The following is a 13,876-nucleotide window of genomic DNA, read 5'->3' on the forward strand; positions in this document are numbered from 1 at the left end:
ATCTGGCTCTTTCTTATATTTTTCATTTCTCCATTGAGATTTCCTATCTGTTCACTCATTAAGAGTATATTTTCATTGAATTATTTGATCATATTTTTAAAAAGAGTTTGAACACATTTATAATAGCTTCTTTTAAGTTTTGACTACTAACTCCCAAATCAAAACTCCAAGGTACTGTCCCAGCTTCACTGTCCTCCTTGTATTCCTGACAAATCATTCTTGGTTGAAAATGAGACAATGTGGATAATATAACACCCTGTATCAACTATGGATTCTGTTTGCTCTTCAGAGAGTTGTTTTTTGTTTATTTGTTCATTTGTTTTATTAAGCAATTAATGTGCTTGCAAACAAACTTTAAAATCTTTCTCGCTCTCAGTATGTAGCCACTGACAGTTCTGTTCAAATTTTTCTAAGCCCTTAAGTGGCCCCCTTATTCCTGTTTAGGTTAATTCCCAGCCAGCAATCTGGTCAGAGGTTCCACTCAGGTTTCTCAAGCCAATTAGGCTTCTGTCATCGGGCAAGCTGTCTCTGGTTCAGGGTGTATTTTAAAAATCAGCAAGTTTGCAAACCTTTCTTTGGGCTTTCTGGAGTCTTCCATACAAACGTGCAGTTTAACCGTCAGCCAACAATACATGGAGACTCTATTGCCTAGTCCTTCTCCAGCTATCACCCCTGGTGCACCTCCCTTTACCTTCCCAGCTGTTCTGCCACCCGAACCAAATACACCACCCTTGGCTATTTAAATTGTCTTTTGGTTTTTTTTTTTTTTTTTTTTTGAGACAGAGTCTCGCTCTGTTGCCCAGGCTAGAGTGAGTGTCATGGCATCAGCCTAGCTCACAGCAACCTCAAACTCCTGGGCTTAAGCGATCCTCCTGCCTCAGCCTCCCCTGTAGCTGGGACTACAGGCATGCGCCACCATGCCCAGCTAATTTTTTCTGTATATATTTTAGTTGGCCAGATAATTTCTTTCTATTTTTAGTAGAGATGGGGTCTCGCTCTTGCTGAGGCTGGTCTCGAACTCCTGACCTCGAGCAATCCACCCGCCTCGGCCTCCCAGAGTGCTAGGATTACAGGCGTGAGCCACCGCACCCAGCTGGTTTTTTTTTTCCCCTGAAAAACCTGGGGGGATGAGAGTGCCTTTAGGAAAAAAAATCACAAACTCATTCTCACTCAAAGCAGTAATGAAGCTTTGCAGGCTGTTGGTAAGCCTAACAAGAAACATGCAAAGGACATGTGATCTCCTTACGCTTTTGGAAAGGCTCTACCTGGCACCACAGTTTACGTGGCATGTGCTCTCAAAGGCACGTGCACCTGCAGACATTCCCAAGCCACGGTTAGGATGCCTTTGTCCTCTGTCTGTGCAGGTGTGGGAGGTGTGTTAAAGTATACTGTTTTCTTCAAGGTATTTTCAATTTTCTCTCTTTAGAAAAAACATTTTAAATAAATTAATGGATACAATAAAATGAAAACATTAGGCACATTTATAAAATACTAATAACATAATTTTTCTTAATGTCATGTTACACTGAATTTCTGAATTACAACATTTAGAGCAGTGTGCAGACACACAAGTGAGGCAAGGTAAACCCAGCTTTCTTTATAGCTTTTCTTTTATCTGTTTCCATATTTTTTCTGAGGTTTTATTTGATAATATAAATATATGCATCAGAGTCACCCAAGGTGATGGTTAAAGTTCAGATCTGTAGGCCCTGCCTCAGTTGTCCTGTATAATAATATCTCCAGGTAAAACTTAGGAGACCTGTATTTTAAAACTAGTTTCTAGGGAAATTCTTCTTTATATTGAAATTTTCCAATGAAGGCATTGAATGTTAGAATAACTATTTAAGAATTATACTTTCAGGTATTTACTGTCCTTAATCTTTGACCTAATAATTGCATATACTCTTATTGTAAGAAAATAATTAGAATAAATTGAAATGGTGCAATACCCGAAGATGTGCACTATGCCATTACTTATAGATGAGGTTTTGGGGACAACTTGGGTATCTAGAAATAAGAGAATGACTGCAAGTACGTAGTAAAGTAACTCTGCTATAGTATAAACATTAGCATTACACTCAGGGAAAGAAGAATAATTATAGCACTGTAAAATAATAAAACAACATAAAATTCTATGTGTATCATTATCAAATCAATGTGAAAACATATATTTATATAGTTCAAGATTAGAAAGAAGCATAGAAAGAAATAAAATCAACTATGTCAAGGTGATAACATTAGAGATCATTAACAAAATTCTTCTTTAATGTTTTCATAGTGTAATAATACTTCAAAAACAGAAGTTTAAGAAAACCTAGTAATGGAACCTGGCATGGTGGTTCATGCCTGTAATCCTAGCACTCTGGGAGGCCAAGACAGGTGGATCATTTGAGCTTGGGAGTTCGAGACCAGCTTGGGAGAGAGTGAGACTCCGTCTCTACTCAAAATGGAAAGAAATTAGCTGGACAACTAAAAATATATAGAAAAAATTAGCTGGGCATAGTGGCACATGCCTGTAGTCCCAGCTACTCGGGAGGCTGAGGCAGGAGGATTGCTTGAGCCCAGGGGTTTGAGGTTGCTGTGAGCTAGGCTGATGCTGCAGCACTCTAGCTTCAAAAAAAAAAAAAAACGAAAACCTAGTAATAGTTAAATTAGATAATACTGATTTTTTGAATTATATTCAGCTCCAGTATTTTTTCTATAAAGGTCACTACATTTCACTCTATCTCTGAACTCCTGTAGAATTTACTAAATGTAATATTCATTCAGCATTTGCAAAATGAAAAAAAAATCTGAGCATTACATTCCGGGGAGGGAACAGTGCGTGCAGGGTCAGAGGATGGAAAGCACAGGTGTGCCTGGGTGGTGGAGAACATATCAGAGCCCTGTGGGTTTGAAGTCATGGAACGAATTGGATCTAGGAGTTAAGGGTCTTTTGTCTGCCAAATTAAGGGGTTTGGTTTTTTTCTTTGAAGCCACAAGGTAAAATTGTTTTCCTAAGTAGGTAAATATTTGCACTTGTTTTAAGCAGAGTGGGACGGGCCATTGAGAAGCAGAGGTCCTGACACAGAACACAGGGGAGTTGACAAGGAGTCATCGGTTTTGCCTGACAGCAAAGCCACACCACGCAACACACGAATGTGAGCATGACTTCCCTAACTGCGCCGCACAATGCGTAGAACACCACCTTCTAAACAGTCACTTTGCCAAGCAAGTTGCTATCTCCGTGCCAGTTTGGACTTCCTTTAGGATTAGAAGTTTCTTGGAAGAAATACCATTTGGGAAGTAAGATTTTGATTATAAAAAGGAATGAGAAAACAAACATCAGCTTCGGTCATGAAGTGGTACTACTTAGTACATGTGAACAGAATTGATTATTTCCAGAATATTCAGAATTAGACCTGGCATGTGTCCTGAATTTATGGGTATAATTTTAAAATGTCCTCCTAAATTAAAACTTGCACATATTTAGCGAAATTTGCCCACCTCCAGAGTGCCTACTAGTTCATGGTGTGGAGCCCTGAAGGGATGCACTGGATACTGCTGATGCCAAATGCATGCTGCTGATACCAACTGCATGCCGCTGATACCAACTGCATACCACTGATACCAAATGCATACCGGGCATACCAAATGCATGCTGCTGATACCAAATGCATGCTGCTGATACAAATTGCATACTGCTGATACCAAATGCAAACCTGATACCAAATGCATACTGCTGATACCAAATGCAAACGGTTGATACCAAATGCATACTGCTGATACCAAATGCAAACGGTTGATACCAAATACATACTGCTGATACCAAATGCATACTGCTGAGACCAATTGCAAACCGCTGAGACCAAATGCAAACCGCTGATACCAATTGCATACTGCTGATCCCAATTGCACGCTGCTGATACCAAATGTAAACCACCGATACCAATTGCATATTGCTGATACCAATTGTATGCTGCTGATACAAAATGCAAACCGCTGATACCAAATGCAAACCACTGATACCAAATGCATACTGCTGATGGCAAATGCATGCTACTGATACAAAATGCATACTGCTGATGGCAAATGCATGCTGCTGATACAAAATGCATACTTCTGATGCCAAATGCATGCCGCTGATACCAAATGCATGCCACTGATACCAAATGCATACTGCTAATGCCAAATGCATGCTGCTGATACAAAATGCATACTGCTGATACCAAACATGCAAACCACCAGAGCATAAGGCACATCTTCATTCCCTTCTGTGCTCCAAGAGAAGGAATCCTGAATTCTAGTCTCAGGTGATCTTTAACTACCTCCTAAGCACTTAGTGTGTGCAAGTAGCTGTGCTAGCTGCTATGGGACATGCAAGGAAGACACTGTGGTTCTTGGAACCACAGAGGCCTCAACACAGGCAAAGCTACGCATTAATCTACTTGCTTGTGAACACTATAAAATCCTGTAAATGATTGACAGGGAAATGGGCACAAACATTACACAGGTAAAGTCCATATGAATGGACCAGTTCAAAAAAGTATTAGATGGGACTGAGTGGGCTTCAGAGAGATTGCACTTGACTTAATACAAACTGGGGAGCAAATTTTTGTGGTTTTGTACCTTTTTATGTCTAAATCTTCATCCTCCTGTTGCCGTGTCTTCTTCTCCTACAGTCAGAACTGTGCTTTCTTTCCCCGGGGCTGCCCCGCTCGGACTGACTGCGGCTTCTTCCCCGCCCCTCAGTGCAGCGCGAGCCCCGCCCAGACCCGCTGTGCTCCGGTCCCCACAGCCCAGCCAGCCCTGCTCTGCGTCCCTAAGTCCCCTCCTGGGGGCTGGACTTGTGTTCTTGTGCAGCACAATTTACTCTATCGCTCTGCACAATGCACGTTTACCGAGCAACCTAAAACATAAACAGTAATAGTATCCTCAGGCCGATGCAAACAGTCCCCTGCCAGTAGCCTGCCGCCAGCAGGGCTTCGACCGTGGCTTGTCACCCCAACATCCAGGGTAACGTTTAACCCGCCTGTCTTTTCCATTATGTGAAGTCATTTAAGGAGACGTATTTCTTTTTAATGGCAAAATGAAACAACTGAATATGTATCCTTTTAAGCATCTTTTAAAATCAAAATTACTCTTTAATCCCAATTATGGTTATTAACCAATTAGTTCCTCCGCATCTCACTTAAATAATGTATTGCAGAACACACTCAAGGACGATTCTCAAACCCAAGCACTGCTTCAAGTTCGCGTAATTGCTCCGGCGTCGGAACCGCGCGTTCCGGGAGTGCGAGGCGCCCCGCGGGCGGCGGGCACGCGGCTGCGTCTGGCGCAAAGACAGGGCAACGTTTCAGCTACAGAGAACGTAACGGCAAACTAGACTCTGAAAAGTACCAAGTGTGAGCGCCAGAAAAAATCTCGAGCATGGAAATGCTTATAAAACGGTTCTGGGTGGGATGGGGTGGGGTGAGTGTGCGCAGGCGCGTGGGTTGGGGGGTCAAGGAAGGGGGACCCAGAGATCAGCAACTATAAAGAATCACTGACAAAAAGGAAAAATGGGCCTGAATGGCGCGGCTATTTACTGTTTCAGCAATCAAATGATAGAGTAGGAGAACAGGTCACATCTGTATGCTTGCCACCGTTTTTCGACACCTGATCAGAATAAGATATTTGCAGATAATAAGGCAGTTGTAAACCAAAATGATCTAACCGTTTTAAAATGTGGGGGAGAGGAATTTATATTTTCTTAACTGTCTTGGAATCACTGTTTACATACATATATATAAAAGGAGAGAGATTGAGGAAGGAAGATTGTGGAGAAAGGTCATAACATCTGGCTGGTCCTCATCCACTCTCTGCTGCCCCGAGCAGAGGCGGAATCTCGGGGACCCCCGGCCCCACTGGCCTCTGGGCGGCGCCTGAGGAGTGGGGGGCCCAGCGCCTCCCGTCTGTGAGGCTGAGGGAAGGGACGTGTGGACAGAGCAGGTTGGATATTTTTCCAGGCCAAGAAAGTAGTTTCACACCGATTGTGGAAAAGTCTTATCTAGGAAACATTCAGACTTTCTCACACTTTCCTCAGTTCCACTTTTCCAAAACGGTATGGATGAACTTCCTCTTTAATTAATATTCATACAATTGCCCTAAAAAGACCCAAATGTCACCAAATTTACATGAACGTGGCCCAATATGCATTTCACTCTGCGAGATGATCTCTATAAAGTGTTTCACTTGAAAACACCTCTTATCACGGAACATGGTGGGACAAATTGATTGAGATCTTGAAAGCAGAAGAGAAAACTGTTTGTGAATGAACAAATTTTATGTTGAAGCCCCTCTAGGAATCAGATGAATATTGGTTAGCTAAACTGACGAGTATGAGCAAAGTCCTTCTGCAAAGTCCAGAATTCTGAACTCCAGTAAGCCACAAAAATCAGTTTTAGAAATCAAAGTTTGGAAGAATCATTTGATTCTTGGTTACATTGTTTTATATAAAGAGATATAGCTAGGAGATTTTTACTGAAATATATAATAACATCCATAAGTAAAAATATACAGAATTTTTTAAGAGACAGGGTCTGGATCTGTCTCCCAGGCTGGAGTGCAGGGTTGTGATCACAGCTCACTGCAGCCTCAAACTCCTGGCCTCAAGCGGTCCTCCTGCCTCAGCCTCTCAATGTGCTGGGATTACAGGCACGAGCCACCATGCCCAGCCCATAAGTATACTAAAAATATAAAATGATAAGTGCATAGCATGTAGTGCAATGAATGTTCACAAACAGACACCCCTGCCTTTAACCAGAACCCTACAAGAAGCAGAGTATAACCAGCATCCAAGAAGCCACCTGTGTCCCTTCAGATGCTACTCTATTGGAACTTCCTGCAACAATGTGCACAAAGCTCGAGAGCAAACTACAAGACAGGAAAGAGCACACACTACATGACTTTATCTATTTATTCGTTTACACTTAGAGACAGGCTGGAGTGCAGCGCTGCAATCAGAGTTCACTGCAGCCTCGAACTCGGGGCTCACACCATCCTGTCACCTCAGGCTCCTGAGTGGCTAAGACTACAGGCACATGCTACCACATCCCACTGATTTTTTTCCTATGTTTTTGGAGAGAAGGAGTCTCGCCGTGTTCCTCAGGCTTGTCTTGAACTCCTGGCCTCAAGCGATCCTCTTGCTGCAGGCTCCCAAAGTGCTGAAATTACAGGCTTGAGCTGCTGTCCTCAGCCCTATATAATTTTATCTTATAAATTCCAGAAACTAGTGAAATCAATCTATGACGTTTTGGTTCAGGATAGTGGTTCACTTTGGAATAGGGTAGCATATGAAGGGACACAGGTGGCTTCTTGGATGCTGGTTATACTCCACTTCTTGTAGGGCTCTGGTAAAGGCAGGGGTGTTCTGTTTGTGAACACTTATTCCACTACATGCTATGTACTCATCATTTTATATTTTTAGTATACTTATGGGCTGGGCATGGTGGCTCATGCCTGTAATCCCAGTGCATTGGGAGGCTGAGGCAGGAGGACTGCTTGAGGCCAGGAGTTCAAGGCTGCAGTGAGCTGTGATGATTATTTATTATGTGAAAACAAGACTCTGGCTTTTCTATTGATAACCATTATGAACATGGTGAATTAGAAGTGTCACAGGATTTTATAGGTGAAGTAAATCATACTTGATATGACTGAGAATTGCGTGTCCTCAATTTGTGCATTTGATATGCATAAAAATGATTAAGGGATTTATTTGCATATAAAAACTATCCTGTTTCTCATAAATGAACAAAATCACTAATAAATTATTTTTCTTCTTATTATTAATTAAATTGTATTTTGGGTCTTCTTATGGTAATATACTATGAAGAAAAACACATGCATTAAAGTATATACTACATTTCAATTTTCTCAGAAAATGGTTTAACATAACTCATATTTGGAGTCTAGGAGTATATTATGGGATTACAGCCACAATAAACACAAAATGTTGAATTTAAATAAAAACTACCGTTTCCAAGTATCTATTGAAGCTCGATGAGAATATTTGAGTATTCAATGGCATGTCTAGGCTATTTTTACTAATAGCATGTATTGCAGTCACTCTGCCGAGTAGCCTCTTAAGCAACGAGATGCCCAGGGCAGAAAGCGCGGGGTGTCTGGGCCCCTCCTGCCGCTCTGGCCCGTGGGTTCCCACTGGGGCCAAGTGGCTGGAACAGCCCCCGGCCCTCAGCTCTGTCCATGGTCCCACCGCGCTGCTCCAGGCGTGAGAAGAGAGGAGAAAGACAGCGAGGAAGGCAAAGGGTGTCACAGTCAGGAAAGTCAGGACTGGACTTGCTCACAAGCAGGAGGGGAACAGCGATGGCTTCAGAAACACGAGGACTGTGACTTCATCTCTCTCCTCCCGTGTCCCCAACCCAGTGCTCAGGTGTGTCCTGGTGACACGGCCAGCCACGCGGGGAAACAGCAGCAGCAGAGGTGAGTCGGAAACAGAGAGAGCACTGACGTGGACAGGTACAGACAAAAGAAAGAAAAAATAGTCTAATGTGTCGTGGCACTCGAGGCCTCCCAGGCTGCCCCATGGGGCTGTGAGTCGTTTTCTTTGGCGTTTCCCAGAGGCTGCCTCTCAAAGATCGTCACAGAAGGCTGTGAACTTAAATAATAAAATGTATTGTGGAAAAATACAGAATGTTATTTTTGTATTCATAAAAAAACTGGACATTTGGGGCATAGGGGAAAGCCCTGGCTCCAAATAGAATGTGCAAAAAAGATAATTTCTGTTGGCTCTAAGTCAATAGATGGTGGCACCTCTGTCTGCTGTGAGCTGGTCAGGGCTGGTGTCGGGGTCAGTCCTTGTCTGCTCAGACACCACAGGGAGACCAGATGGCCGGCATTTGAGGACCACAGGAAGATGTTGAGGACAAGAGTCTGGGCGAGGCTGGACGCAAGGACCCGATGGTGTCGTGAAGAGTGGGGTTGGCTGTATCTCCAGTCCCGGGGGGAGAGCCGGGAAGAAAGGCCTTTGGGTAGCAGTGTGCACCTCAAGAAAGGGACGGTCCAATGGCCAAGACTTCCAAAGTGGGAACGAGTGTCCTTAAGAGAAAACAAGCATCGAGGTACATGCAGTTATAATAAAAATCCAGGTACCGAACAGACGACTGGAGCAGGTGAGTGTTAAGGTCCCCCAGGAGTAACCTAAGACCCAACTCCAGGTGTACTGTGGGGACATTGAGAGGGGCTTTCCTCTGCCCAGCCTAGAAACTCTTCTGCGCTGCTTTACAAATGCACAGAATGTGCCTAGATGATCATGCTCGTGTTGCTGCTAAATTTTCTTCAGTCTAAATTAGAACTCAACTTGTTTGTCAAAACCATCACTTTAAAAAGTTACACATATTTTTCCATCAGTGATCCTTTATTGGCCTGAAAGCTTCCTTGCTTTCAAAGTATGTCCTGTCACTTTGGGTACACTTCTTTAAAATTGGATGACACCTATGTATTTTATCCCCAGAAAAGTGTATAAACATACAACCCATGCAACACACATCCCCCCATGCACACATTCCAATGTTTTGTGTAAATGCTGTGGGTCCGCAGACCTCTGAAGCAGCGTGGGTTCAAAGTTCACAACTCTGCTTCGGGGTAGTTTATATTTTACTTATAAATCATGCATTGTTTGACCAGAGGTGAGTGGCAAAGAAATTTAAAGTCAGAGAGCTGCTAGACACTGCACTGCCGAATGACCAGCACCCAGGTGCAGGCCAAGGAACCATTCCAGTTACAAAGGTGGGATTGACACGTAACTTCTAGGGGGCCCCTATTTTGCACAAGGTGACATTTGAATTTGCTTCTTCCCTGGTTTGGTTAAAAAGTATGTTAATATAAATGATCTGGGGGCTGAGTTGCAGCTCCAGATCTGGCCCTGTGCCCCCACGTGACCTGGGGCAAGTCTGTCCCCTATAACATTATGAGCCCAGAGTAAGTGCTGTGAGATCCACCCCACGCTGTAAACCAGACTTTGTGATCGTCTGCAGGTGCCCGGGTGCCTGCCAGGCTGCGTGTGAGGGCTCCAAAAACCCAAGTCGAAACCTCCCCTGAGTGCAGTGGTTTCTGATATCATCTTACCGTGGAAAACTACTTAATCTCAAGTGAACTTCACTGTCCTCAACTAGTAAACGAGGATAACTTCCCGCATTTGATGTGAGAGTTAACTAAAAAAAATAAATGCAAAGCCCTGACCACAGCGTCTGGCAAATAAAATACTAAGCTTTTAGTACACAGCGGTTATTCAGACTGGAGTTTTTTCCTTGAGGAGGGATGTTCAGGAAGGAAAAAGGCATCAGAAATGGATTTCTTTTAGCACAGGTGTGGTCTTACTGCTCTGCGACACTGCGGAGAATTGGAGGAATGCACACGTGTGCACCTACATTCACACGCATGTGTACTACGCACACACAGGTTCGTGTGTGCACGGAGATGTATGTAAATATGTTTCCATATATATTTCTCATGCCAGCTCTTCTTGGCCTCTGTCCTTTTGTAACTTGTATTATTTGAATTCTCAGTAATTTGGCCTTTGCCACTCCTGCTTGCTACTCACACCCCCAAAATACTGAAGAGACGTGAAGGTCTTCAGCTGAGACTCACTTGTCCCACCAGGCACCGGTGATGTGGGAGCGAGGTCTGACTGAGGAGTCCCGGGTCCCCGCCCTGCTCTCTGCTGTCACTTGCTCCTTTGCCCACCGTCCTCCGCTCCACTGTCCTCGGGCAGCAGAGGCAGCTCGCACACCTGCAAGCCCGGTGGTGCTGTCCCCTGGCTAAAACCCTCTGGTAGCTCCTGTCACACGGAAGACAAGCACAAGTGGCTTGCTGGGGTAGGTCAGGCCATCCAGGGCTCAAACTGTCTGTGAGGGCTAATTTCTGTGTCAGTTTGAGTGGGCCACGGGGTGCCTAGCTATTTGGCCAGACATGCTGGGTATCTCTGTGAGGGTGTTTTGGATGAGACTAACATCTGAATCAGTAGACTGAGAAAACAGATTTCCCTCCCTAAAGCATCGAAGGCCTAAATAGAGCAAAAACACTGATCCTCCCCAGAAATCCTCCTGCCTGGCAGCCTTCAGACTGGGACATTGCCTTTTTTTTCTGCTTTTGGACTCAAACTAAACCATTGGCTCCTCCTGGGTCTGGCCCGAGACCTCCGGGTTGGCACGGCACACGGGGTCTCCCAGGGCTCCAGCTGGGCGACCCCCCCCTGCCAACTGGCATGATCACGTGAGCCAATTCCACGTAATAAACCCATTTATTTTACAGCACACGAACACCCCAGTGCTTCTCTTTCCCAGGAGAACCCTGACTGACACATTCTCCACTCTCGTCACCCGGGACCTCTTCTCTGCCCTCCCCGTTACAGCCAACGTCACTGTAGGCAGATTCCTGAAGACGCCCTGTGGCCTCACCCCCGTGTGGCCCTGCCTGTGCCCCGGTTGGCCTGGTGAGTTTCAGGGTCCGGCCCGGCTGCCGGCTGCTCAGCACAGTCCTCCGAGACCCCCACCCTGCCCCACTCCTCTGTGCCTTGCACATGCACCCACTGACCGGCTTTGCAAAGTCTCCAGTTGTTTTATTATTGGCTATTGGTTTTATTAGCTTATCTCCCTAGTACAGTGATCAGAACCTAGTGGTGTTCAGCACGCATTTGTCGGATGAATCTACAAAAGGCAGCTCTTTGGGTAGGGACTCTTTTCTAACATACCTTTGTGTGGTTTGAATTTTTTTTTTTTTTTTTTTGGTATGTGCACAATTTACATCTGCTAATATAGTGCCATGATTTAGAATGGTCTGTCCTACAAAAGGCAGTAACTTAATTAATTGTTGTTTAAAGTGCATGTCTTGTCTCTTCCTGTTAATCATAACCCCCTGGGAGTATAACTCCTACGGCTAAAGTACCCCACACACTTGAATTCAGTATCTGGGGACACGACAAGAGCCAAAAATGTGTTGATTTTGGCACTCTGGGAAGTTTTTCTACAATGATTTTGAAGGATCAATGTAAGTAGTTAATGTCAACAACCAACCCAATCATTTCCTAATTCCTACTGTTTAAAAACAACAAGTTTTTTGAGTCATGTTACGGGATGACTCCTTCCACTTACTGACGAAGTGACATAAAATGTCTGTCTTTTTTGTGGACTCGCTTCTGGTTCAAATGCGAGAAAACATGCACAGGGGAGATGATTGATGAGTTTATATCAGGTGTCATGGTGCTGATGTTCTATCTACTCAATTTCCTTCATAATTTCCTGAAACTTTAAAACTAGTATTTTTCATCAATATTCCAGGTATTGTGATTACCCCGAAGGAAAGAAGGTGAATGAAATATCAGCTCTTGTCCGATATGGCTTAGAGACTGGAAAGGTAATTCAGATTCAGAATTTCTGGACAATGTGATTTCTCGGCACGCCGAGGTGGCAGCAACGCAGACCGGAGATCACCAGGGCTACACTTAATGACATTTCGTTACTGAACCCGAGACCCGCTACTGTGTGTCCCTATTAAATGGAGCTTCCTGGAGCCGTTGGACCCAGTGATAGACATAATATCCTTCCCACTAGGCACAGACCAGTTTTAACTAAAGAAGATAATCTTTTCTGGGGAAGCTTTCTCCAGCTTTGCTACTAAGGGAAGAGATACAAGTAGACTCTCCTCCATTAGTTCTTAGAAACCAAAAAAAGAAACATTTTCTTCCTTTGTTTTATTGCTCTTGTTAGTTAGTGCTCAGGTAGTCCTGCAGAAATTCCAGTGCCGGAAAACTGGCTGTCGTCCAGCCCCCCACACAAGTGCTCTAGGGCTGTGCCAACCTCCAACCCCGTAGCAGTGTCCCTGCTCCCTGGAGCCGGGACCTGAGAGCACGGCAGGACAGGTGGGCACTCTGCACCAGCTCCCTGGCGTCTCGTCCTTGTGGAGAAACTGGTAGAACAAGTGGGAACAGAAACACAGAGAAAACAATCTTGTCTGTCTTGTGAGTCCCCACCTAGCGCTCGGTGGGGACGGTGGGGAAAGCAGATCACACCCAGCATCAGCCGGCCCTGAGGATCAATTCCTGTGTGGATGCGAAGGATCTGCTGAGGCACTAAAACCTGCGCCTCCACCAGCTTTCACGCAGCTCGATGTCTGAATGGTTCTTCCAGCCTCATGACCCTTTATGTGAAAATGATGGAACAAAATGGCAAGTGGAGAAAATGTAATTTCTTCCCACATATTTCCTAAACTCAGACAAGGAAAATTGCCAGATACGTGCATTGAAGTGTTGATCACATGCCTTGCACAGAGTGGGTGATCATTACGGATTAATCTATAATTTTTTAAAGTTTCATACAACGCCAGCTGTTGCTCCAGCCAGTGCAAGACAGTTTTGGGAGTCTATGCAGTCCATCCATGTATTCATTCACGGGATGAGAAAATATATATATGTTCCATCGTGTGTCATCATAGGTGCCAGAGCCACACATCCAATTCAAATGCAGTTCCTGCTTAAAGGTATTTAGAGGACCAAGGGAAAGTACAGATGTGTAAACGGATTTGCATTGCCAAGCATTGTGGTGGAAGAAATGCAGGATGGAAAGAAAGCAGGGAGGCACTGGGGGAAGAGGCAGGGCCTCGGGGAATGTGTCCCCAGGTGCTCCTCAGAGCACGTGGGAGGAGAGGAGAAACCTCCAAGCAGAGTGCACAGCACGGCAGTAGCTCACGTAAGTGGTATTCATGGACTCCTCTGATAGTTCTCACAATTGCAAAAGGTTTTCTGAATCACCTGCAGGAAAGACCTGTATTTGTTGGGTGAGATTCAATAACTCAATCGGTGAAACCTTTGAAATGTGAGAAATAAGTTTAAGAAAAGTAGATT

This window comes from Lemur catta, chromosome 4 (assembly GCF_020740605.2).
Source record: "Lemur catta isolate mLemCat1 chromosome 4, mLemCat1.pri, whole genome shotgun sequence".
In the NCBI taxonomy this organism is placed as follows: Eukaryota; Metazoa; Chordata; class Mammalia; order Primates; family Lemuridae; genus Lemur; species Lemur catta.